Genomic DNA, 27,767 nt, shown 5'->3' with positions numbered 1-27,767 from the left:
CAACAAATCCATGCTGGGATTACGGTCATTGGCTCATGATCATTGGCAGCCAGACAGAATGTAAATAAGTCATTTAAATTAATATGAAAAGCATAACAATAAGAAACAATAAAGATATAATAAACACAAAGAAGGAGGGATCAACTCTACTCAGGAAAATCAGGGAGAGTGGAAAGGAAGTATGGCACAAGCCAGGTTATGAGAGAGGAAGGAAGGAGGGAAGGAAGGAAGGAGGAAGAGAAGGAGGAAGGAGAAAGGAAGGAAGGAAGGAAGGAAGGAAGGAAGGAAGGAAGGCAGGAAGGAAGGAAGGGGAAAGGAAGGAAGGAGGGAAGGAAGGAAGGAAGGAAGGAAGGAGGGAAGGAAGGAAGGAAGGAAGGAAGGAAGAAGGGAAGGAGGGAAGGAGGGAAGGATGGAAGGAAGGAAGGAAGGAAGGAAGGAAAGAAGGAAGGAAGGAAGGAAGAAAGGGAGGTAGGTTGGTTCCACTCTGCCTCCCAAAAAGCTAAATTCTCTAAATTTTTTAATCTCTTAAAGTACCTCATCTTAGGAGACACATTAGAATTTTATTCAACAGACTTCTCTACACAGGTCTTAAGTGAATTTCAGTTCCATGTTACCAATGGACCACAAAATATTTTCACTTGAATTTCACTTTAATACCCTTAATTTAAAATATCCAAACCCAAACTCCCTATCCTCCTGTCCTTGCCAAATAAGTTTCCCTGCAAGGTAAAATATCCTGACTCTTACCATTCTTTCCCCCCTGAACCATGCTGATCCAAGGGTCCTATCCAGGCTGGATCATTATAATTTCCTTGTGACTGATCTCTCCACTTCCTCCTTGACATTCTCTACACTTTGTTGGCTACACAGATTCTAGAGTGATCTTTTCCAGAATATCACTCCCGTGTTGAAAACCCTCCAAGAGTTTCCCTCTCATTCTGTGTAAAAGCTAAAAACCTAGCAAACATGGCCCAAACCTCAAAAAACCAAGCATCAATAGTTGTGACAATGGCAACATATTGGAACATACCCAGTGTTTAAGACCATGAGTTCAAGGGAGGAAGGTGGGAAAGAGGGAGGAAGGAACCAGCCAGCCTGGGCCCCTTTTAGAAGATGCTAGGGAACTACCCCATTAATTCTGAAAGCTGGAAAAGGGAAAAATCAACCACTTATCTTGATTTCCCTATGAACTGCACCTCACAGATGAAAAAATGATTCTTTATATAAATATTCCAACTGGTAAATAAAGAAGGAGTGCTACAATTAGAGTATCATCATTTCTCAAACCCTAATAAGTCAGTGGATTGTGGCCATGATCATGATGTGACTATAGCATCATAGGGAGACAAGTGGTTGTTCTATGCCTCTTGGTGCAACATAGGCGAAACAGTCTTACTAAAAAAGCCACACGACCCGGATATAATCAAGCCACTACGTCAAGGCATCAATTTACAGTATATATAGGACAAAGAGAAGTGATCAGCAAAAGAGCTAGCCTGGGAAAAGCAAAAACCACAACACAGGACCTGGCATCTTAAACCAAAATGCTCAATGAGGGGAGTGAAGGAGACAGAGGGGTTAAACGAGACTAAAGAGACAAATCAATGAATTGCAACATATGAACTTGTGTGTCCTGACACCAAACAAACACATAATCAAATACCTGGAAATACTCAGTGTAACAGACACACACACTGACTGGATATGCGGTAATATTATTTTAAGAATAATATCAGAGGGTGGCACCTGGGTGGCTCAGTCGGTTAAGCATCCAACTCTTGGGTGTGGATTCAGTTCATGATCTCATGGTTTGTGAGTCTGAGCCCCCCAGCCTGCTTGGGATTCTCTCTGTCCGTCCCTCCCCTGCTTGCTCACTCTCTCAAAATAAATAAACAAACTTAAAACAATTTTTAAAAAGAATAATACTGGAATCAGGATCACTTTTAGCTTCCTTTTAGAGATACATATAAAAATATTCACAGGTAAAATAAAGTGTCTATGCTCCGCTTCAAAATAATCTGGGGATGGAGAGTAAGATACCATGTTGTATCTAATATTACTATTTATTAGATACACAGTAATCTAATATTAACATTTATTAAACCTGGATAATGGGTATGTGAAGGGTTCAGTATACCGTTCTCTGCAGTACATGTCTGAAATTTTGTTTGTTAAAAACATTGAAGCGTTCTTACCATGCCTACAAAGTTTCACAGGGCATACCCACACCCACCCTCCCTGAAACTCCTTTGTTTCTCACTGTCCTTCCTGTACACCAAACACATTTCTATCTCGTGGCCTCTGCATTTACTGCTCCTTCTGCCTCCAACTCTTTTTCCCTGAGACGTCCAAATTTCCTGCTCCTGAATGTCTTTTACAACCTCCCCGAGGAGGCTTTTTAAATTCCAAGCCCCACCACTGCCCTCCCCTGCCCCATCTACTGTTTCCTTCTCATCCTGATATATTTTTCTCCCCAACATCTATCACTGGACATATTTTATATTCATTTATTGTCTCTCCCCTATAAAAATGTGGGCTCCAAGAAGGTGTGTTGCAACTCCAGTGTCAACAGCAGTCCATACAAATATTCAATAAATATCTACTAAAATTTCAAACTACACTACAAAGCTGTAGTAATTAAAACAGTATGGTACTGGCCGCAAAACAGACACATAGATTAATGGAAAAGAATAGAGAGCTAGGAAATCAACCCATACTTATATGGTCAATTAATCTAACACAAAAGGGGCAAGAATATACAATAGGGAAAAGACAGTCCCTTCAACAAATGGCGCTGGGAAAACTGGACAGCTCCATGCAAAAGAATGAAACTGGACCACTTTCTACCTCCATACACAAAAATAAATTCAAAATTAAAGACTTAACTGTGAGACCTGAAACCGTAAAACTCCCAGAAGAAAACGTAGGTAGTAATTTCTTTGACGTTGGCCTTGGCAACCCTTTTCTAGATATATCTCCTCCGGCCAGGACAACAAAAGCAAAATTAAACAATTGCGATTATACCAAAGTAAGGAGCTTTTGGAAAGTGAAAGAAACCATCAACAAAATGAAAAGGCAACCTACCGAATGGGAGAAGATACTTGCAAATGACCTCTCCCATAAGGTGAAAGAACTCATACAACTCATGCAACAAATAATCCGTTTAAAAGCAGGCAGAGGACCTCAATAGATATTTTTCCGAAGAAGACATAGAGATGGCCCACAGACACCTGGAAAGATGCTGAACATCATGAGGTAGATGCAAGTCAAAACCACAATGGGATTATCACCTCACACCTGCCAGGAGAGCGAAAATAAAAAACACAAGAAATAAGTGTTGGCAAGGATGTGGAGAAAAAGGAACCCTCACGCCCAGCTGGTAGGAATGCAAGTGGGTCCAACGACTGTGGAAAACAGCATGGAGGTTTTCCTAAAAAACTGAAAACTGAAAACCACAGGATCCAATAATTCCACTAACGGCTATTTATTGGAAGAAAATGAAAACACCACTTCAAAAAGACATACATGCCCTTTTGTTTAGTGTAGCATTATTTCTAATAGCTATGATAGGGAAGTAATGTAAGCGTCCATCAATACACTGATAAAGAGGATGCACTGTGTAAATATGTATTATACACACGTATATGTACATATATACACATATACATACACAGCCTTTTCATTTTGTTGATGGTTTCTTTCACTGTGCAGAAGCTTCTTATTTTGGTATAATTGCAATTGTTTAATTTTGCTTTTGTTGCCCTGGCCTGAGGAGATGTATCTAGAAAAGTGTTGCCAAGGCCAAGGTCAAAGAAATTACTGCCTACATTTTCTCCTGGGAGTTTTACGATTTCAGGTCTCATATTTATGTGTGTACGTATGCACACACAGTGGACTATTACTAAGTCACAAAAAAGAATGAGATTTTGCCATTTTCGACAATATGGATTGGCCTAAGGGTACGTGAGATAAGAGAAAGACAAATACTATATGATTTCACTCACATGGGGAATTTAAGAAATAAATGAATAAGAGAAAAACAAAAAAACGAGAATCTTAAACACAGAGAACTGGTGACTGCCAAAGAGGAGGTGGGGGTGGGGGTGGGTAAAACAGATAAGGGGATTAAGAGCACACTTATCTTGACAGTGCATAATGTACCGAATTGGTTAATCAGTATACTATACATCTGAAACTAATATCATACTGCAAGTTAATTATACATCAATAAAAAAAAAAAAAAGGAGGGGGGGCGCCTGGGTGGCTCAGTCGGTTGGGCGTGTGACTTCGGTTCAGGCCATGGTCTTGCGGTTTGTGGGTTCGGGACCCACGTCGGGTTCTGTGCTGACAGCTCAGAGCCTGGGGTCTGCTTCGCATTCTGTGTCTACCCCTGTCTCTGCCCCTCCCCTGCTCATGCTCTGTCTCTGTCTCTCAAGAATAAACAGATGTTAAAGAAATTTTTTTTTTTAAAAAGAAAAAAAATCTTCTGAAAGATGAATGAACGACTCTCCCTATATTGGTGAAACTACCAACTGAGGACACTCGCCCTCCCTTCTCTTATAACTATAGCTCTCCACAGTATTAGATAACTGAACTGTGTCTGCAGCTCAGAGAGCGGCATCCAAGAACCTGGAGAATGAGGATGTGTTCAGCTACTACATACAGACCCAGAAAGGCCCCTGCTGGCTGGAAGGCACACACCCAGGACTAGCTGCACACAGGAGGAACCTACAGTAACACTAGAGTCTCGTGCAATGTGATGGTGGGAGGTGAGGAGGACACTGTTCTAAATCTTACTGGTATAACTGAGAAGACATATGCACAAGGCTGAAGCTAAGCAGCTTTCTACAGTTACAGGAAGGGAACACCACTGTCTCCTTAATGGTGGAAGTCTAGATTTTGCACAAACGCACTGGCATGGCTTAAGGCTAGGTCCTTCTATGTAGACTCTACAACAGTGGTTCCCAACCAGAGATGGAAATGTCTGGAGACATATTTGGTTGTCACAACTGGAGAGAAGGGGATCGCAGCTACTGGCATCTTGTGTGCAGAGGCCAAGGTTGTTGCTAAACATCGTACAATGCACATACAGCCCTCACAATCCAGAATTAACCAACCACAAATCAATAGTGCGGCTCTAGAAACTCTGCTATAAAGTTAAGGGTCAATTTCTGCAGGACGCACAGCATCATCAACCAGTTTTAAACATTTTGGTTCTGATTTCATTACACTTCGCCTAAGGAAAAAAAAGGCTGTATTATTGTTTCATTTTTTTATTCCCTATTTCTTCTCTCAGCAATACTACCAACGTAAGCCTATGTATATGCTTCTGTCCTGTTTTCAGGGGGAAAGACTTTTTATAGCTAGAGCCCCAGAAGTATCTGTAAGTCACAGAAACCTAATTAACAGTGTCTCCAGGCCACACCCGACCAGAAACCTAGATAGGGAATTTTGCAAAGCAAGGTGGACATAATCCTGAGGCCAGAGCGTCTTTTTCTATATATGTTCAAGTATTTACACATTCTAAAAGCTGTGCATGGTTGACAAGAACTTTCAGAAAAGGTGCATGTGTATTTTTTTTTTTAATGTTCATTTTTGAGAGAGAGAGAGAGAGAGAGAGAGGGAGAGTGCGAATAGAGGAAGGGCAGAGAGAGATGGGGACAGAGAATCCGAAGCAGGTTCTGTGCTGACAGCAGAGAGCCCAATGAGGGGCTTGAACTCATGAACCACAAGATTATGACCTGAGCCCAAGTGGGATGTTTAACCGACTGAGCCATCAAGGTGCCCCTGTGTCATCTTCTTTTATCACTCACATAATCCAGTAAAAATCACGTTATGAACAATTTCACTCTCTCATTTCTGCTATCATTCATTTCACGCATTTCACTCAGCAGTCAGTGTTCTAAGCATACCAGATACAGGAGCAGGTAAGACAGAAACCCACCTGTGGAATCCTCTTAAGTTGGGTAAACAAAGTAAGCACATAAATAAGATTGTTTCTGATAAGGACAGGTGCTGTGCAGGTGCCATCACAGGTGACAGGATGGTCAGTGACTCTGGGAGTAGATAGTGCCTTCAGGTCAGGGTGGGGAAATCATAGTGATGCAGGAGCGTCAAAGGGAGAATGAAAAATGGGGCTCAGTCAGCTGAGCGTCGGACTTCGGCTCAGGTCATGATCTCATAGTCTGTGGGTTCAAGCCCCATGTTGGGCTCTGTGCTGACAGCTCAGAGCCTGGAGCCTGTTTCCAATCCTGTGTCTCCCCCTCTCTCTGCCTCTCCCCTCACTCTCACTTTGTCTCACTTTGCCTCTCAAAAATAAATAAATGTAAAAAAAAAATTCAAAGGGAGAATGAAAAGGATGAAGAGTTTCAACACAGCACCACAGGCAGGGAGAACAGCAAGTGCAAAGCCTCTGAAGCTGGGTCAAGTCTAGGTCATTTAATGGCCATGAAGAAGGTCATGTGTCGGATAGGCAGAAATAGAACACATTTTTATTAAGCGTTTATATAAACCATGGCATTATAGGGGATGCAGAGATGAATCACTGGTAAGTTTGGTTCTTAGGAATAATATTCTTTGGTGAAGCGGGGGGGAAGGATAGAATAAAAGTTTAAGGAGGAACCAGTTTTATGTTCTGCGTGCCAAGGAGATGAAGAGTCAGGTTTCAATGTTATGGCTATCTTTAAGAAGTGGAATTAACTTTTCAAGCAGGCCTTTGCGAGATGTAGTCAAATGGCGTCTAAGGATTCTCCATCGCTTCACAGAGCAACTTCAGAGAATAAAATGAAGGTGTCTGCATGTGTTCATTCACTGAAGAACAGAGATTCAATGCCTCCTATGGGTGTGATATTAGTGAAGCAAGGTGACTTAGGAGAGGATCGTGTCTCAGAGGGGCACAATGACTGAAGATCAGGACAGAAGCATCTTCCACTCCCTGTCCCTTTTTTCTCTCTCCTGCCCTCTCCTGTTCTTCCTTTCCCGCAAAATAAGACCCTTTCTTACAGTTTATCACTGTCATCCACATAGTTTGCTCAAGTTACCTTAAGACATAAAAGGTACTGAGGGATGCTTGGGTGGCTGAGTCGGTTAAGCATCTGGTTCTTGATTTCGACTCAGGTCATGATCTCACAGTTCGTGAGTGTGAACCCTACATCTGGCTCTGCACTGACAGCATGGAGCCTGCTTGGGATTCTCTCTATCTCTCTCTCTGCCCCCACTCCCACTTGCTCTCTCACTCTCTCTCAAAATAAATCAACTTTTTTTTTTTAAAGAAAGGGGCTTCAGGGGTGCCTGGGTGGCTCAGTTGGTTGAGCGTCCGACTTCGGCTCAGGTCATGATCTCACAGCTAGTGAGTTCGAGCCCCGCATCGGGCTCTGTGCTGACAGCTCAGAGCCTGGAGCCTGCTTCTGCTTCTGTGTCTCCCTCTCTCTCTGCCCCTAACCCACTCGCACTCTGTCTCTGTCTCTCTCAAAAATAAATAAACATTAAAGAATTTTTTTTTTAAATAAAGAAAGGGCTTCTGAGGTACAAATCATGTTCTGTTTTTTGACCTAAGTGCTGGTTACATGGATGTGCACAGTTTGTGAAATCCCTCAAACTTGTAAATATGGGGATTCCTACAAGTCTCAAGCTGCATCTTTCATAAAAGCAAAAAATCTATTTTAGAGGTTTTACAGCTTTCTCACACACTTTTCAAACATACTCCCTCTTTTTAGAAAGTTATTTATACCCTGCTGCATTCCACACAGGATTTGAGGCAATACATAAGAAGGCACACATACACTACTAAATAGCCATTTAATAAAGTAACAAATGAAGCAAAGTAAAAAAAAAAAAAAAAAAAAAATTAAATCAGAACCAGAAAAAAATAGAAAATGGAATAAAATGACAAATCCAGGGGAAAATATGCAGAAAATACAGCATCCTTAGTTACAGGGGTAAATTTTACAGAGCTACCTGAGACCAAAATAATTAATTACTTGCCTCACATTATGCGTTTACTAAGTGACTGAGGCAGGACTGTAAATCAGATTTTCTGACTCCAACTACTTCATTTTATTACAGTGCACCATCCTTTTCCAGATCATAAAGTACAGACATTGAGTTATTTGACCAAATGATTCCAGGAACATTTTTCTAGGTAATATACTCAACAAATTTGATCACACCAAAATCTGATTTCAATGGCATTTTAGGAAACAGATTGCATCAGGTTAGATACATGTTAGACACATAACCCAAAAGGTAAGCTGGAGGTACTCATTAAAAAACTCCGTCAAAAGTGGACAACACACAGAAATAAGTTAAATTACACAGGACTTGGGAAAAAGCTTCACAAACTATAAAGCACTTCCCAGAGGAGGTAACTGACAAAAAAAATTTTTCTATTTCCATACTCAGCAACACCATGATTATCTCCTGCTTGGACGGATCATCAGCGGTATGGAAAACTGCCCTACCCTCAATATTTTCCATTTTTGTTAACTGCTTAAATATATGTGGGCTGAAGAACTTTATCTTCCTCAGAGAAAGGCCCTCTTTAATAGGCCATCCTAACGATGGCTGATTTTTAATTTTTTTTTTTAATTTTCAAGTTGTGAATTATACAATTAAATACTTTTCTTAAGTGAAGTTCTGTGAGATTTTCATAAATAGATGCAAAAATCTCTCCACTTCCAGGATTCTGGCTGACCACTGAAGGCAGAGTGGTATCTATTTCACGCTCATTCTCCATGCACTAGCCTAACTGTGTCCTTCACAGCAGACTCACATTCTGAATCCTTAATTTAAGAGACATCTATGGTGTGGATGAAGGATGAGAAATGTCCCTTTTCCCCTTCAAAGAGAAAAAAGGCAAGAAATCAGACAACATATCTGAGTCTAGGACAGGAAAAGATTTCTTTATTGATCCAGAGACAGGATCTTAAGAAGAAGCCACAGCAAAGGATTTCTTTTTTTAAAATCTGGGACCAAGAGTGGGCAGGTGAGTCAGAATTACAGACGCCTAAAAGAGGTAATGTGAAGATTCACAAGTAAAAATCTTACCTTCTAACTAAGAAGGGGAGAATGGTAACTTTGAATTAAAAAAAATATGAAAACATTTTTTTAATGTGTATTTAGTTTTGAGAGAGAGCGACAGACTACAAGTGGGGAAGGGCCAGAGAGGAAGGGAGACACAGAATCCAAAGCAGGCTCCAAGCTCCAAGCTGTCAGCCCAGAGCCTGATGAGGGGTTCAAACTTATGAACAGTGAGATCATGACCTGAGTTGAAGTCATATGCTTAACTGACTCAATCACCCAGGCAGGGAGGATGGTAAATTTAAAGCAGTCAAAAAAAAATTCAGATGATCAGCAGCAAATTTTAAACATAAAAAAAGCTATATACAAGAGCTTAGCTAAGTTCTTTTATGGAAACCTGATCATCAACATTTATGGACATTAAGTTTTGAAACCTGGGGAAGACAAGGTATAAAGAAAGGGCACAAATGGGTGCATCGTCAGTGAAGGTCACTCTATATTCTTCTTTTACAAATGCTCATCTTTCTGAAATTTCTTTCCCTGATATATCTTGCAAATTCCAAGTCAAATACACTGTTTGGTTATAAAACGTTATGGCGATCTGAGAATCCATTAGAGATGACCCATATGTGTGTGCTTCTCTGCTTTTTAAACTCATGCTAACAGAAAAGCTAAATAAATAAATAAATAAATAAATAAATTACAAAATCATGTTAACAAAGTACCAGAATTACATGAATGGCTACAATGAATGCTATGGAGACTAGCAGAGCAAAGAAATGTTACTTCTTTTTCCCCGCCCCCTCTAAATTTTTTTTGTTTTGAGTTTTTAGTTATTTATTTGAGGAAGACAGAGACAGCATGAGTGGGGGAGGGGCAGAGAGAGAAGGAGAGAGGGAGAATCCCAAACAGGCTCTGAGCTTCCAGCACAGAGCCCGACATGGGGCTCGAGCTCACAAAACCATGAGATCGTGACCTGCGCCAAAACCAAGAGCCTGACGCTCAACCGACAGAGCCACCCAGGTCCCCCAGAAATGTTATTTCTTTATATCACATGTTTGGTAACTATCATTCCTTTAACTGACATTTATAGAATACCTACTATAGTCAAAATACCACAATAAAGACAATTAATATTTCTTAGCTTTATTATAAAATGTTTTCTTGGTTTAAAAATAGAATTTTTCAGAAAAGATATTATTGGCTCTATTCTGGGGAAGAGAGGGAGGTAGGGATATTTGGTCCAAACTTATCTGCCTTAACAACAATCTCTTTTTTTTTTCAACTTTTTTCCCCAATGTTTATTTTTGAGAGAGTGCGTGAGTGGGGTATAGGCAGAGAGAGAGGGGGACAGAGAATCCAGAACAAGCTCTATGATGTCAGCGCAAAGCCTGATGCGGGGCTCGAACCCACTAACGTGAGCCAAAGTTGGGACACTCAACTGAATGAGTCACCCAGGCACCCAACAACAGTCTTTAAATTGATTTTCATCCTGATATCCCAAATTCTACCAAGCAATAAAAGGGATCAACTACAAGACTGGAAAGACAGGTTTGCTTTGCCATCACATCTGCTTGAATTTAGGCATTTTGTGTCTGCGAAAGAGAAAATTAGGCCTTACCCCTATTTTGATTGGTCAAGCAATGCCAAGAAATTTCTCTGTTGTTGTTAATGTGGCATTTTCACATCTTTGCCCATGTATATCTTGGTTTTTAAGGTATATCTTGGTTGTAAGGTTTTTAAGAAGAGTGTATCCGGTCTCATCTCCTTCAGTGTCACTATTTTCTCCCAACTTGTAAGAGCTGTACCCCAAGTACAATCAAACTTGACCTGTCTGGCACTGTGAACCCAAAAAGTAAAACTAAAAAGAGAATAAAGTTCAAAGCACAAATTTACTTTTTGGAAACATGAAAATCCTTCTCCGATTCCCCTATCTTCCAGAAAGAGCTAAATAATAGTCTAATGTCTCAATGCAAATACAGCACCTTTTTTAGGACCATTAGGAATTGCTGAAATCAGCATCTTAGAAAATGTCAAGAGCAAAAAGCTTTGCAAGAATATCAAGTGATCACTGAGGTTGATGTGGAAATGGATCACCTGAAAGCACAAAATATACATTCTATAAAAATATGCTCAAAAGTGTTTTGTAAACTATTTATTTTATCCTGAGCAGAACTTGAATTTTAAAAATTTGTAACATTTGGGTTGTTCATTACCTTCTAATTGTTTTTCTTTTAGCTAATATTTAGGAGAATATTATTTCAAAAACTCCTGAAAACATTATTAATTTCTAGTATTACACTAAAAGCTTAACATTTGTTTCTATTTCATACACTTTCAAGTACTGGTATTCTTATTCCCATTTTATAAGTGAGGAAAGGGAGATGGAAAGGGAGGAATTAAATTGTCCAAGGTTACCCAGCTAGGAAGGGTAGAGAACCTTTAACAGTATGCTCTGGATAATTTGCTGAGATTGCTTTCTGTAGTCTAATGGAGGATTGATTTGACGAATGTCTTTTTTTTTTTAATTTTTTTTTAACATTTATTTACTTTTGAGAGAGAGACAGAACACAAGTGGGAGAGGGGCAGAGAGAGAGGGAGACACAGAATCTGAAGCGGGCTCCAGGCTCTGAGCTGTCAGCACAGAGCCCGAAGTGGGGCTCGAACCCACCAACAGCGAGATCATGACCTGAGCCAAAGTCAGACGCTTAACCAACTGAGCCACCCAGGTGCCCCTTGACAAATGTTCCTTAAGTACTGGAAGGTGCGATGGAAATATATATCCATATTTATAGCATATAACATTCAATACAGATTCATTCAGATCCTAATTAGCTTTAATTTTTTTTACTTCACCTAAAACTGACAATATTGTGTTAAAATGTCTACTCCCTTCCAAAAAACAATACCTCCTATAACAGTATATGGAGCATTTTTGGCTTTCAGGATTGTTGAAGGATGTCACCTGTTTCTGAAATGGTATACTCATGGAAGGGTGTCACAGCATCTTACTTGTCTCCTAGCACATACTCTGTCACACAGTAGTTACTCAAAGTTTGTGGATTTGAATGCAGACTTTTCCTTTTCCAAAATAATTATCTTCATTCTCTAGTGGTACATTTGTTTCTAACCCCCATTTTTTCCATATTCAACCATTTACCACAATATTCATTGTTCATCCCCAATATTATTCCCCTTAATATGGGTTACTATCTATAAACACATTATACATTTTGAATTATCCCATTTGGCTTTCTGGGTAACATCTAAAGTTTATTCCTTGGTTAGCACTTTAAAATTTAAGTAAACATGAAGGATCAATGATTTCAACTGCTTGAAATCTCTATGATCAAACAGAACTGCAAATTTTATCCTAGAACAAAATGCCTTTCTTCTACTTTACTAAATTAAAATATTTAACTCAACTCAAATATCACTTGTGCTACTGACCTCCTAAATCTAAATTAGAGCCACCGTGATCCTCACCTAGAACATTCTGCTCCTTTCCTTCAGAACATCTATTAACCATCAGGATACAGTTTTAAATGAAATGTATTAGCTTTGCGCAGTGGCAGTATCGTAGCCAATGAGGTTTATCCGAGGCGCGATTATTGCTAATTGAAAACTAAATAAAATGTATTAATATAAACCACATGAGAGCAGGGGTCATGCCTTTTCTGTTTACTATTTTATACAAAATGCTTGATTACACATAGGAGGCCTTCAATAAATGCACAACAAAGAGTTAATTATTACTTGACAAAATTATTACAAGTATAGTCATAGTGGGGGAAGGCATCAAATTGAACTGAGGGATTCTTTCTAAAAGGCTTAGTTACCTCCTTAGTTGGAGGAATCAGGATCACTCCAGGCTATCGTGACAAGTCCAACATACCACACTGTACTCAACTCCATTCCAGCCACTGATACATCAGGCATCATATACAAAAAGCAACCGGTAACCCTGTGGCCTGGACACTGCTTTCGGGGGAAAGCTGAGAGCTACCTTGGTAAACAGAGAGAGGCTCAAGGGCTTTGCTCTGCCTGTACCAGGAATGGAGAAGGGGTGGAGCCAACAAAAAGGCTTTGGATGTCAGCAGGTGGGAAAGAAGAAGTATAAGACGACAAATGTTGACAACTGGTCATCATACCAAACAGCTGACAATTACTCAAGAGAAACTACGGGGGAGTCTACACAGAGAGTTTGTAAGTGAACACCAGTAAGGCCTTACTTACCCTTTTCCCAAAAAACCTACAACCTGGAATCACACTGTAAGTATCTCTTACCATCCCCACATTCCAACAGAACTCAGTCTATGGCTCCATGACAAATACTCCAATTCGGAACACGACATGGGTTCTCACCTTTGCCTTTCCTTTTCTGTCTGCTCAGCCCACTTGGGAACTCAGTCTCCGAGCATTTTATAAGCGCTGTATGCCAGTGGTCTCCTCCATCAGCTCACTCCCTTCTTTACAGACGTGGGACTCAGAATGGCATGCAACCTGTGACACTTGCTTTGTGGATAAGAGGGACAGTCACTTCATAAGAGAGGCCTGTCCTCCAGATAGTCGATTTTCCTTTGTATCTTGCAGGGGAAAGAAAAAGCAAATACCCCACATTGCACAAGGTAATGAAATAAGCGTTCATGTATTTCTACCAATTTCATTCAATTCCAAGTGCCCTCCACACATCAGAGGCCAAAGCCTCCCCAACAGCAGGATTCTTGAGACTCAGCATTACAACATGAATGGACCCATGAACTCAGATCCAAATGAGAATTCAACTCTCTCTTACTGCAGGACCCAACCGGGCTGGGTAACACGCACAAGCTTTAAGGGTTATTCTGTCTCCTGCCATAGAAAAGGCTCTGCAGGATGGGCAGCGATTATGGCAGAGAAGAGTCTGTCCCGTGGAAGTGTCAGTACAATAATTCTTCCAGAAAGAAAAGACTGCAGGGTAAAGCGGTCTGGAGCAATGAAGTGAGTGGGAGGCTAACTTCCAATATCTAGATGGTGGAGAAGAAAGCTTAAAATACTTGATATCCCTAAGTAATCAGAGAATAGTGTTAACCCATTCCCTGGTGATTTCTGTAAAAGTACAGGCTTGAAATTCGATGTGCTTTATGAGAAAACGTAGAGGAGAGAAATGTTCATACGTTTTTCTTTACGTGGAGATGCACACAGTATGGGCATTAAAAGAAAAGCTGTATTCCTTTATATCAATGTTCCCATGACACGTCAGCATCAGGCAGAAACTCAGGGCTGGTCCAGACCCTACAGGGACCATAAAAGTCACCCAGAAAAAAATATATCCATTTTCCAGGGTCCTACTTCTTCTAGGGCAGAAACAACAATAAAGAATTCAGAGGTGAAAAGAATTAGTACATCATAAAAAATAGGGAAGAAAAATAAAATACTCTCCCACTGACTGTCCCTAAGAGAATTTACTCGCACACTTAAATTTATGCAGCAAGTTACCAGGAGCCTCATAAATACTGAACCCATAATCAAACTGTAATCATTCATTTTATTTACATTTCATTAGGGGGCACTAAGGTAATGATCTTCGAAAGATTTTACTTGCAGCCAAGGAAGAGGAAGTGGATATCCTAAAGGAGAGGGGGCGGGGAATAAAAAGGGGATGTCATTTGTCTCAAGGGCACAGAATTCTTAAAAACAATCTGTTTAAAAAGTTACCACGTGCTTTTTATATTTTCCCACTCATAATTGCATCCTCAATTATTTTGACTCCACGTGTTACTTGAGAAGTAAGACCTGAATCTATCCGACGGAGGAATTTAGATTGAACTTGGAGCATTACATGAGAAACAAACAAACTTCCATGAAACAGAGGCCTGCATCAGTAATTTCTTATACACCCGGCATATTCACCGTATATATTACCGCTTGTCATTTACTGTTGGCAAAATGCATGACAAGCTTTCAGGCACTTGCAAAGCAATTTGAATAGCTGCACCAAAGGGCAAGAGCGGCAATACACTGAATAAAACATCCAATGCCTGCATCATGCCTTTGAAGGCTGTCAGCCATACACGTTGAAGAACCTGAAATGAAGATCAAAAGGGAACAGAATTCATTTATTTATTTATTTTACCAGAGGTGGTGAAGGAAAAGAAGGTAAGACTGAGGATCTAAAAAAAAAAAAAAAAAAAAAAAAAAAAAAGTTCACATTTAGGCAAACATGGCTACTTTGTTCCCTGGATTCATCAGGTTGGATGATTTCATCCCAGGTCACAAGGCAGGAATGATGCTGGGGTAGGAAACGAAGCACCAGCAACAAAAAGTTCAAGAGAAAGAAAACCTGGCCTGCCTTCCTTCCGTTCTTTCCCTCCCCAGCCTCCTTTGCTCTGACCTTCCTCACCTACAGCTCCTCCTGTATTCCAGTCATGAACATCACCTCAATTCTCTTGCACACATCAGCCTGAGCGTGGCTCCCTCTTCCTGTGGGGATTCCCTGGGAACCGTTCACGTCTCCCCTCTTTTCTCAAGCTCGTTGTAAAGACAGGAAGAACGTGATGGAACTCAAGATGGGCAGGTGAAGAGGAGAGGCTGCCTGATTTTTAAACTATGCTACCTAACACGTAGATGTTAGTCGGAGATAAGCCTCATAAGCTAGCTTTTTGCACAGACTTAAAAGAACATGGTGAAAGAAAACTAGCTGAGGGATAAAAATAATAGTCGGGGCACCTGGGTGGCTCAGTGGGTTGAGTGTCCGACTTCAACTCAGGTCATGATCTCACGGTTCCTGAGTTCGAGTCTCACATCAGGCTCAGTGATCTAAGCATAGAGCCCACTTTGGATCCTCTGTCCCCCTCTCTCTGCCCCTCCCCTGTTAATGCTCTCTCTCTCTCTCTCCTTCTCAAAAATGAATAAACAGGGACGCCTGGGTGGCTCAGTTGGTTAGGCATCCGACTTTGGCTCAGGTCATGATCTCACGGTGTGTGGGTTCGAGCCCCGCATCAGGCTCTGTGCTGACAGATCAGAGCCTGGAGCCTGCTTCGGATTCTGCATCTCCCTCTCTCTCTGCCCCTCCCCTGCTCATGCTCTGTCTCTCTCTGTCTCAAAAATAAATAAAAACATTAAGAAAATGAATAAACAAACAAAAAGAAAGAAACAAATAATTGTCAAATACTTTCACACACAACTTACTGTGCAAGTTTAATGGCACTGTTTAAAAACTTGCTATCACTATGTAACTGATTCGGTATAAAAGGTAATTCAGCTACTAAGATTCTGTATATAGCATATGACATAATCACCTAATCGATAAACTAAATGTGATCCCAATTTCTCCAAGCTGGAAGCTTTTCCTACAGCGTAGGGGCAGCACCTGCTCGTGTCCCCCCCGGCGTGGCCCAGGGCCCGGGGGACTTCCGTCTCCGAGGAGTGGTCCCACACAAGACAGCCATAGCAGCCACACACTGCCAGGAACTTTGACTGCCTCCAGGGGACTCAAGGATTAGGACCTGAGGAGTTCCGGATTGCTCTGATGACAACCTCCGGGAGAGTACGTGGTAAACTGGATTCTGTGATTTGGCCTGGGAACTCACCACCATTTATAGCCACCATTTCCCTGGAGAAATGTGTTTATAGGTTTTCAACAACCCCTCTACATTTGAACAGGTGAAAAGCAGCTCATTTGAAAACTCGTGGCTGTTTATTAAAAACAAACAAACAATGAAAAATGAGATTCTCAGTCACTCAGAGGCTTCATCTCTATGGTTTTGTGTGTGGCTCTTGAATTCAGTGAGAACTATGGCCACTGATGTAGTCTCTGTGAAACTAACTTTTGCTCATTTGTAACACGGAGGTCACATCCCAAGCCCATGCCTTAGCAACCAGGAGGGAGTCAACAGACGTTCATGTTCTTCTGTCTCTACAGAAAAGTTTGTTTTTTTTTTTTAAACTTTTTAGCCCAGGAAATGGTAGGCAGAACTCTACCAAGGCCTCTAACCACTTACACTATTATATAATCCCCCTCCACTCTCCACTGTGGGCAGACCTATAAAGACGGTGGAATATTATTCCCATGATGTGGTTACGAAGCAGGTGACTCTGAGTTTGAACTGTTCACAAGGAGAAGATCCTGGGTAGACTTGACCAAATCAGGTAAATCCCTTAAAATATGGTGCAGCCTCAGAGAACTGCCTCTACCTGCCTCTAAGATGACGAAAGCCACCCTGAGCGCTCCAACTATAAGGAAATAACTTCTGCCAACCGTGTGAGCTGGGAAGAGAACCCAGCTGACCCCTGTCCTGACCTCTGATCTACAGAACTGTGTGATAATAAATAGGTGTTGCATTAAGCCATTAAGTTTATGGCAATTTATTACACAGCAGTAAAAACTAAAACAGAATAAAATTATAAATTTTTGTGTTTCTACAACTCTGGGGAAAAGAGTCATCAGAAGTAACAAAGTACACAGATAGCAGAAGGAGAAAGGAAGAGGGAGGAGAGAGATTTGAGATGTATTGTGCTAGATGCTCTGGTAGATACTGAACAAATGTTATCTCTTATAAATAAAGAGTTTTATTTAGAAAGATGTTCTGGTGTCTTCCATGACTCTAACCTAAAGTTTCCATTTCAAGCCAAATTACCACCAACTTAATAAAAGTTTTAACTTCATTATCATGATAGAAATCTTTTAGCCAGCAAAAGGGTATAATCTAAACATGGTTTTGAAGAATTTTATTTTAAAGACACTGAGAACACCAAACAGTAGGTGACTGTGACCTTTGAAACAACGATACAAAATAAACCAGCGCTTATCACATAGGCCATTCAGAACGAACTTTTTCTACTGGTTAAAAAAAAGGAATAAAACACCTCATTTTAGAAATAAATGAGACGTAATCCATATGGCAATGCAGAAAGCAATTAGCTGCTTTCATTCATTCAGAATGATGTATGAATTGTGAACTATTTTTAAGCGGTAAAAATCAGAAAATATCCCATAATGTTTTAAGAATAGAAATCATACACAAATGCATAGAGGAAAAAGTGGGGGAAAGGATTAGCTGTCTTTTAAAAAGTCTCGCCATCTATGTAAGATATGTAAGATTAACATCACAAGAACGTTTGAGGTTCCTTAGAAACTGAAAGGGACTTTCCAGAGAAGACCAGTAAATGCAAAACACACTCGTGCTACTTCAGAATTGTTTTGAAATTTCTATCATTTATCATGCTCTAACTTTGATTCTTAAAAAAAAAACAAAGGAAGGAAGGAAGGAAGGAAGGAAGGAAGGGAGGAAGGAAGGAAGGAAGAAGGAAAGAGAAAGAAAGAAAGAAAGAAAGAAAGAAAGAAAGAAAGAAAGAAAGAAAGAAAGAAAGAAAGAAAGAAAGAAAGAAAGAAAGAAGGAAAGAAAGAAAGAAAGAAAGAGGGGCAGCTGGGTGGCTCAGTGGGTTAAGCGTCTGACTTCGGCTTAGGTCATGATCTCATGGATCGTGAGTTCGAGCCCCGTGTCAGGCTCTGGGCTGACAGAGTGATCACTTGGACCATCCGAGACAAGTTTGCCCGGCTCTCCCAGACGGCCACAATCCTCAATCTGGAGTGGGTCATCGAGATCCTAGATTACTAGGATGCCAAATCTGGCCCACTGCCATGGCACCTCACCCCTGCCAAAGTATGCCACGTGCTGGCTCTACACATATGGACTTCCCTAGCTAGGATAGCAAGGGGCTGCCAGGGGGAGCCCACCTGGCCCATCGTGCTTCAGGGTCCATTCCTTAAGTGGCCACAGCCAAGAAGCTGTGCGGGAAACAAGGCTCAACTCACTCTGCTGTCAGCACTCAGACCTGTCTGGGTGGTGCTTTGCAGGCAGCCTCTCCCCACCAGGAATGATGAATCCCCCTGGGCTCCTAACTACAGGGTAAAGCCAAGGCAGGCCAGCCTTCTGCATGGGTGGTCATTCTCTCATCCTTAGATGCTACAGCAAACAAGCTGCCTCTGTGCCAGCTCTAAAGGACTTGGGTATATCTGGGGACCTGGGGAATTAAGTTAACTCCTGAGGAGAGGCTGTGATGTTTATGATCGCCCTGAATAAAGACATTCCTTGGAGGGAAAAAAAAAAATCATCTGGCTTCGGATTCTGTGTCTCCCTCTGCCCCTCCCCCGCTCACACTCGCTCGTGCGCTCTCTCTCTCTCTCTCTCAAAAATACACATTAACAAAAAACCCAAAAGAAATAAAGAAAGAAAGAAAGAAAGAAAGAAAGAAAGAAAGAAAGAAAGAAAGAAAGAAAGACAGGCATCAAGCATAACCTCAAAACATTCCAGAATGTTACCATAGGGAAAAGACAGTGATTTTCTTGTAAGCATGTATTTTTCAGTACTATAATTCATAGCCCAGTATTTCAAAAGATAGAATAAGAAATACTCAAATAAAAATTAAAAAATTTTAAGCATGAATAATTTTGCTTAAAGACAAAACTTCAGGATGTCCATTCACCAAGCAATTCCATTAAACTAAGAAGCCTCTTGGAATTTGCTCCTACCTTAATTTTAAATAAATATATTTCGGCTGTTATGCTACAGATTCCACAAAATAATGACACCAAGAGCTATTTAGGCACCTGGAAGTTCCCTGCACTCACTCCTTACTTTTTAAAGGCAGTAACAAGTTGCGGGGACAGGGAAGAATCTTTAAATACCCCTTAGTATCGGAGTCCAATCTCCACTTTCATGTTGCGTAACTCTTTGTTCAAAACTCTACAAGTTATGCACAATGTGAACAGACATGTTTTACTAGAAACGCTAACCACAGTTTGCATTTATAAGTGCTTCCTCTGGGCCAGCACGTGCCATATGACATGCATTACCACACTCAATTCCATGAAGCACACATTTATCAGACTCATATCATTGATAATGAAATTAAGACTTAAAAAGGTTATTTCACTTACCCAAGGTTAGGGTGGGTGGTAAGTGAGAGAACTGGGATGGTCAGTCTTCAAAGTCAAATAAGTATCCTTAAGTTCACTATCTTTCATAATATAATTACCCTTAAAGAAACAGAGGCATGATATCTATCATGGCTACTTTGCCATGACAGGGAGAAATCAATGGCAACTTTTCCTACATATATATGCCAATAATCTAACAATTTTAGATCTACATGGAATACTTGCATTCTATCATACATAGACACGTCCTCATATTAGTGTCAACAGTGACACCTCAAACTGCAAGAAAGACACTAGCTACTGAGTTTACCTAAATAAGCCCTTACTTGCAAATCAGAGGATGGTTATATTAATTAATTAATCTCTAGGTGTAAAGTAATCCAACATAATTAATCCAGGACCAAAAACAAAATCATGAAGAAACTGAGCTGATAACAAAGTTATCTCCAACAGCTCATGTCAAACAAGCTAAATTACCAGTGTAATTATAAGATACATGCACACCCAAAGTTGTATGTAAGACAGTCTGGAACACAGAAAATAAAATAATAACTATACTCTCATGAAACTACCTTAGAATCAGGTTGTGAAAGCTTTTTTTTTTATCATCTTATATAGTCTAGCCTAATTTTCAGCATACAAACCAACATTCTTTTTTGCAAAAGAAAATAGCATGGTAGTAAAAGTTTTATGCACACATCTACAAAATATGTTTGTAATGGAGACAACAAAGATTATATCACTCATGTACAAAAAATGTACAAGCTGATAGAAATACTAACAACCCCGGAGACATAATGGCAAGCATATGAATAGACATTTCAATAGATACATCAGAAAAGAACATCTAAATAGCAAAATAAATGAAAACAATACAAAATGTTTTGTTTGTGAAAAGTGAATTAAGCTAACAATAAAATATCACTTTACACATAAATTGGTGAAATATAAACAGGGTAAAAAAATCTATTTGTTAGCAGGAATATGGGAAAATGTGAAGCTTCTCCAATCTTTAGCTAGTAGAAACACAAGCATATACTATGTCTTCTCTTTGATTCAGTATGGGTATTTTCTATTAACCTACCCTCCACATTATTAATACTGTTTTCTGCTGTGTCTAATGTTCTATTAAAACCATCCAGAAGGGCGCCTGGGTGGCTCAGTCGGTTGAGCGTCCAACTTCGGCTCAGGTCATGATCTCACGGTCCCTGAGTTTGAGCCCCGCGTTGGGCTCTGTGCTGACAGCTCAGAGCCTGGAGCCTGCTTTGGATTCTGTGTCTCCCTCTCTCTCTGACCCTCCCCCGTTCATGCTCTGTCTCTCTCTGTCTCAAAAATAAATAAAAAAAAAAACATTAAAAAAATAAAAAAAAAATTAAAAAAAATAAAACTATCCAGAGAGTCCTTAATTTTGGATATTGTATTTTTAAGTTATCAAATTTTCTATTTGCTGCTTTTCCCCCCACAAATTTCAATGCTCTGGTGAAATTTTCCAATTTTTAATTTTTTTTTTCTTTAACATACTAGTCACATTATTTTTGAGTACGTAAATTCTAACTTCAATCTCTGGAACAAAATTGTGACTATAAATTACATTGTCTTTATGTTGTTTTCAGGTCATATAGCATAACTTACTATAACTTCCGATTATCAAATAAAAAATGAAGAAGCTCTACATCAATGTTTTCTCACCCCTCCCATGACATTTTAGTAACACAGATATACTGTATTATCTTTTTGTGAATTGTGGCCCTTACAGACCCACAGAACACTGTAAACCTTAGTATTTTTCACCCCTGAAGAACCAATTTTTATCCCCTTGGGAGAAATATTACCCAACTAAAAATGTAAGCTCTAAATGTTGCTATCTTCTACCAGAGAGTGTTATTTTTCATCTTCTATGCAGATAGAGAATTTATTGCCATCATTCAGTCATGGCCTCAGCGGATTCCAGGTTGGTTACAGTTTTGCTAGGATTTAGCATGCTTCCTTCTTCCCCTGTGTAGACGCCCTCCTGGCCATTCATCTGATAGTATGGTGGGTCTTTGCCCAAATGCCCTCTAAACTCACCACTAGAACATAGAAATTAGCATTTTCATTGTAGAACTAACCAAGACAGTGTTTTTCATATTGAAAGGGAACAGTCCATTACATTCAGGCAATTTATTCATCTCTGGAAGCTATTTTCTTTTTCTGGATGGTAAGCAACTCTCAAACATGAACAAGGCATTATGTGACAAAATTACCACGCAACTTAAAAGAAATTCAGGGGCGCCTGGGTGGCTCAGTCAGTTAAGCGCCCAACTTCAGCTCAGGTCATGATCTCACTGTTCCTGAGTTTGAACCCCACGTCAGGGTCTGTGCTGACAGCTCAGGGCCAGAAGCCTGCTTCGGATTCTGTGTCTCCCTCTCTCTCTGCCCCTCCCCTACTCGCACTTTCTTTCTCTCTCTCTCAAAAATAAATAAACATTAAAGAAATTCAGCTATATGGCCGTTTAAAAAATTTTTTTAATGTTCATTTATTTTTGAAGGAAAGACAGACTGAGTGTGAGTGAGGGAGGGGCAGAGAGACAGGGAGACACAGAATCCCAAGCAAGCTCCAGGCTCTGAGCTATCATCACAAAGCCCGACGCGGGGCTTGAACTCACGAACTGCAAGATCATGACCTGAGCCAAACTTGGACACTTAACCAACTGAGCCACCCAGGTGCCCCAAACCATATGGCTCTGTTAAGTGTAATCCTTCTTACATCACAGAGTACATTCCACACTAACAGTCAGATTTATCTTAATAAAGTACTGGAAACAGTGCAGGAAGAAACCACCTATCATGACTATTATGTAATGTTTACTTGCAAGCAGGCAATATTGTAAAAGAACGATAAAAACTGATATTTGTACGTAATTTTTTATCTAGACAGCCAAACAGAAGCAGTTGAAAAACTACTGGAGTAAATAAAAGAGTTAAGTAGCTTGGACAGAACCCACAAATATAAAATCCAACAGTTTTGCTATCAGTGAATAAAATATGGTTTATAAGCAAACCCTATTCACATAAAAATAAATGAAAATATCCCAAGGTGAATGGTTACCTGAGAGGAGGTGGGGGGTGTGGTGGGTGAAATGGGTGAAAGGGATTACAAGTACACTCATCCTGAGCGCTGGGTGATGTATGGAACTGCTGAATCACTAGAATGTAGGCCTGAAATAATATAACGCGATATGCTGGGGCACCTGAGTGGCTCAGTTGGTTAAGCGTCTGACTCTTGGTTTTGGCTCAGGTCATGATCTCATGGCTTGTGAGACGGAGCCCTGAGTCAGGCTCTGCACTAACCATGCGGAGCCTGCTTGGGATTTTCTCTCACCATCTCTCTCTGCCCCTGTTCCACATGAGCTCTTTCTCTCTAAAAATAAATAAATAAATATTTTTTAAAAAATACAACACTATATGCTAACTATATATAGGATTTAAAACAAATTTTTTTTAAAAATAAATCAAGAAATTCTTCAAGATATCTTAAGGAGAAACATGTGATCATAAGGAAAAGAAAACAAAAAAAACACTTCAAAAAGAGAAATACCAGGGTCATTAAAATAAATGTTCCTAAAAGGATAAAACATAGCTTAAGATGATACTTCCCTCTAAATGAAATGTACACTTTTAATATTCCACCTAGGGAACTGTGGCATGGTGGGTGAACCCCAAATATGATTCTAACATTTACCTAGGGAAAAAAAGAATAAACAGAGGAAACTATCACATAAAACCCTGAAAAATAAGAGCAAATATGAAGATATATGGGTAGTTGTTAAATACAGTATAGTCCCAGTTAAAGAAAATACAGATCATAGAAACAGAAGAGACCGTAAAAGACATATATTACATATGAGATTTAACAAATCACTGGGGAAAGAATTCAGTAATGGCAGGAGGGAGTAACTGGTTAGCAAAATGGGAAGAAAATGTTATCCTCCATTGTACCAAAATTAATTACAAATCCATTCTGACAACATTAATTTTGTGCCCACTAGATGCCAGATATTGCTAGGTGCCAGAGATTCCAAGGTGAAAAGATATTCGAGCCATTTAGAAATAAAGGAACACATGTGAAAGTGCACGGAGGTCCCTGATCCCACCTACTGGGAAATCGTGTTATCCCAAATTGAATTTTCATTAGAAAACTTGGAAGGGGCACCTAGGTGGCTCAGTTGGTTAAGTGCCTGACTTCAGCTCAGGTCACGATCTCAGGGTTTGCGAGTTTAAAACCTGCATTGGGCTCTCTGCTGTCAGCACGGAACCCACTTCAGATCCTCTGTTCCCCTCTCTCTCTGCCCCTCCCACCTGTGCATTTTCTTCCTCTCTCTCAAAAATAAGCATTAAAAATTAAAAAAAAAAAAAAAGAAAACTTGGAAAGTGCTATGTGTGCCCTAATTCACTGCCCCTCCCGAATGCCTTCAAATCCAATGCCTGACACACAGAAGGTACTCAAATATTTATGTCATAACATGTTATGAAAAATGTTTTAAAAGAAGAGGATCACCTTTCTGTGTATGTTCCCTATAGAAAAGTATGGTCTCTTGTCCTTTCACTTCCAATGCCGGAAGCTTATTGCAATTTGTCATTCGCAGAACAGTTTGAGGGACAGAAGAGGGAGATTTCATTGAAGAAAAAGATAAACATTTTTCATGTTTTTCACTTTATGCCTGATGCTATACTGAGGAGGCCAGAGGTCAAAGAGGTGGTCCAGGTAAAAACGACTGAGTAAGTAAGAAATGATTTAAAGGACTTTTGAATAACAAGGAAGATATTGCTAAAGATCGTGAGCTTAAAACCAAGGACCTAAACATTTCAGTATTATGACTTTCTAAAAGCAAAGACTGGTTGGGGCGCCTGGGTGGCTCTGTCAGTTGTGTCCAACTTCAGCTCAGGTCATGATCTCATAGGTCGTGAGTTTGAGCCCCAAGTCGGCCTCTGTGCTGACGGCTCAGAGCCTGGAGCCTGCTTCGGATTCTGTGTCTCCCTCTCTCTCTCTCTGCCCCTTCCCCGCTCGCGCTCTCTCTCAAAAATAAACAAACATTAAAACAAAAATAAATAAATAAAAGCAAAGACTGGCAACAGGGGAGCTCAGAGATAAGAATTACCTAAGAAAAAGATATTGGTGGAAAAGAAATAAAAAAGACTTTTCTTTAAAAAGAAGACTTTTCACTGAGGTTACATCCTGAAGTCACTTTACTGTATATGTTTAACATACTTACATGAGGCTTAATATACACCAGGAGCTGCTCAAATGCTTTTAGAAATATTATTTCACTTAATCTTTACGACTCATGAGTCGGATGCCATGATGACTCTCTCCCATAGATGAAGGAACAGAGGATCAGAGATGTTAAGTAATTTGGCCAAGGTAATGTAGCTATTAAGTGGCAAAGTCAGGATTTAAATTCAGGCTGCTACAAATAAGTTCCCATTGATATAATTCACCCCAAATAGATTACCACCAAATTAACACTTTCTTCTTTTAAATTTTTTTTAATGTTTGTTATTTTTGAGAAACAGAGAGACAGAGAGCAAGCAGGGGAGGGGCAGAGAGAAAGAGGGAGACACAGAATCGGAAGCAGGCCCCAGGCTCCAAGCTGTCAGCACAGAGCCCAATGTGGGGCTCAAACCCACAGACCGCGAGACCATGACCCGAGCTGAAGTCAGCCGCTCAAGTGACTGAGCCACCCAGGCATCCCAACACTTTCTTCTTTTAAGATGAGAATAACAGAACATTCAAAAATAAAGGAAGGAGTCTAAGCAGTGAGGAAAACCTGAGTTTGAATTCTCTATCTTAGCTGTGAGATGCTGGCCAAGTTAAATAACCTTTCTGGGCTTTGGTTTTCACATTAGTTAAATGAAGATAAGACAACCTAGCCTCAGAATTAAGGACTGAGAGGAAAATGTCTATGGAGAGGCTCCTGGCAATGAGGGAAACGCACAGCTCCAAACAATGGCAGCAAATGCAGCCACAGCTGCATTAGCATTGAGCTATTTACTGAGTTGGCAAAGCTCACCATGGGGTCCCCTAGGACAGAAATGGAAGAGAGGACAGCACTGGAAAGATGGTGCAGAGAATTTAAAGGGGTTGACAGTTGTGTAGGTTGGAAAAGGGCACAAGGGCAGATTCACTGGGTAGCAAGGAGGTTTGCAAGGTTACAATATAATTGGCCTCCATAGGCACCTTGGAAGATGCTACTTCCTCTCACAAAAGAGCTAATGATCACAGAAGTACATCACCTTCTAGAATCAAAATCCAAAGACTAACTCGAGAAATGAGGAAGCCTGTTCTGAGCCCTTTACTTGTCCACTCTGCATGTAAAATGAATATAATCATATGCTTGGAATCCCTTTCTTATAGTCCTAGCACTATCACTAGGAGTGGGCAAAAATTTATTGGCACCTACCATGTTCCAAGCACTGTGCAGAGCATTTTTGATGCATTGTCTCACTGAATCCTCATGATAGTCTCATTTCCATCATCTTCATTTTAACAAAGGCAAAGTAACATAGCTACCAAGTAGGAGAATTGGACTGGAAGATAACATTACCTCCTGAAAAAAGCATATGGTTTTAACTATAGTAGTTACTACTTTCAAAGACAGAGATTTTGGGGAAACATCTTAAGAGAAAGCATGGAATCACTAACTAAAGGGTACCATGTTTCCACTCACTATACCATATCTCTACCCAGTACAGAGGTCTACCAGCTTTTAACTCATTAACACATGGTTTGCTAACATTCTTCCCCACCCATGCCCTTGGGATCCTTCCTTTGCTGATAAGCTAGTTTACTTGGCAGGAGGTGATACAACAAAAAGCAAGGCGGGTTTTGAATAAGAGACAATTAAAAGACAAATAAAAGAAAAAATACAAAGCTTAGGGACAAATAATTATTTCAATAAAAAACATGAAGACAAGGATTAATTAAGCCCAGGTGCATCTATTTTAAGTATGACTATTAAGTCAACCTACTTATATAAATCAAGTCCTATCCATTAATGTACTAAAAGTATTTTGCACCAGTTCTGGCCCTTCATATATTCTATCCCAGTATTCCTCAAACTGGAGTCTAAAAAGATTCATAACGAGGGGCCTCTGGGTGGCTCAGTTGGTAGAGTGTCCGACTTTGGCTCAGGTCAAGGTCTTGAGGTTTGTGGGTTCGAGCCCCACGTCAGGCTCTGTGCTGACAGCTCAGAGCTTGGGGCCTGCTTCAGATTCTGTGTCCCCCTCTCTCTGCCCCACCCCGGCTCACGCTTTGTCTCTCTCGTTCTCTCAAAAATAAACAAACATTAAAAAAAAGATTCTTAGGGAGAGGAATACTTAATACGTAATAAACATTTTTGTTGATGGGGCATCTGGGTGGCTTAGTCGGTTGAGCGTCGACTTTGGCTTAGGTCATGATCTCACAGTTCACGAGTTCGAGCCCCATGTCAGGCTCTGTGCTCACAGCTCAGAGCCTGGAACCTGGAGCCGGCTTTGGATTCTGTCTCCCTCTCTCTCTAACCATTCCCCACTTGCACTCTGTCTGTCTGTCTGTCTCTCTCTCACTGAAATATAAATTAGCATTAAAAATATTTTAAAAAATTTTTGTTTATATTTTATTAATAGTCTTAAAAATATGAATTCTGTAATGACTATCTTTTAAATTCAGCCTGCTTCATGATTTCAGTGCCATATTTCCATTTGTGGTAATGATCAAGTTGGCCAAGTATTACTATTTCAATTTTCCTGAGCTAATGAGAAAAAACCAGAGGACTAAATACACAAGTAAGGTGAGGGCCAAATGATATCA

General features: G+C 40.2%; 1 protein-coding gene and 1 pseudogene across 12 annotated transcripts in view; one reads left to right on the top strand and one right to left on the bottom strand.

Annotated features, from left to right (window-relative positions):
* The window catches only part of MAST4 (microtubule associated serine/threonine kinase family member 4), a 568,735-nt gene that overhangs the window by 216,244 nt on the left and 324,724 nt on the right, over nucleotides 1–27,767 (bottom strand). The window lies entirely within an intron of this gene.
* Nucleotides 12,576–12,738, top strand: LOC123582402 (annotated as a pseudogene).

This window comes from Leopardus geoffroyi, chromosome A1, assembly GCF_018350155.1.
Source record: "Leopardus geoffroyi isolate Oge1 chromosome A1, O.geoffroyi_Oge1_pat1.0, whole genome shotgun sequence".
NCBI lineage: Eukaryota > Metazoa > Chordata > Mammalia > Carnivora > Felidae > Leopardus > Leopardus geoffroyi.
Note: the sequence above shows the minus strand (reverse complement) of the source record. Positions and strands in the feature narration are given on the sequence as shown.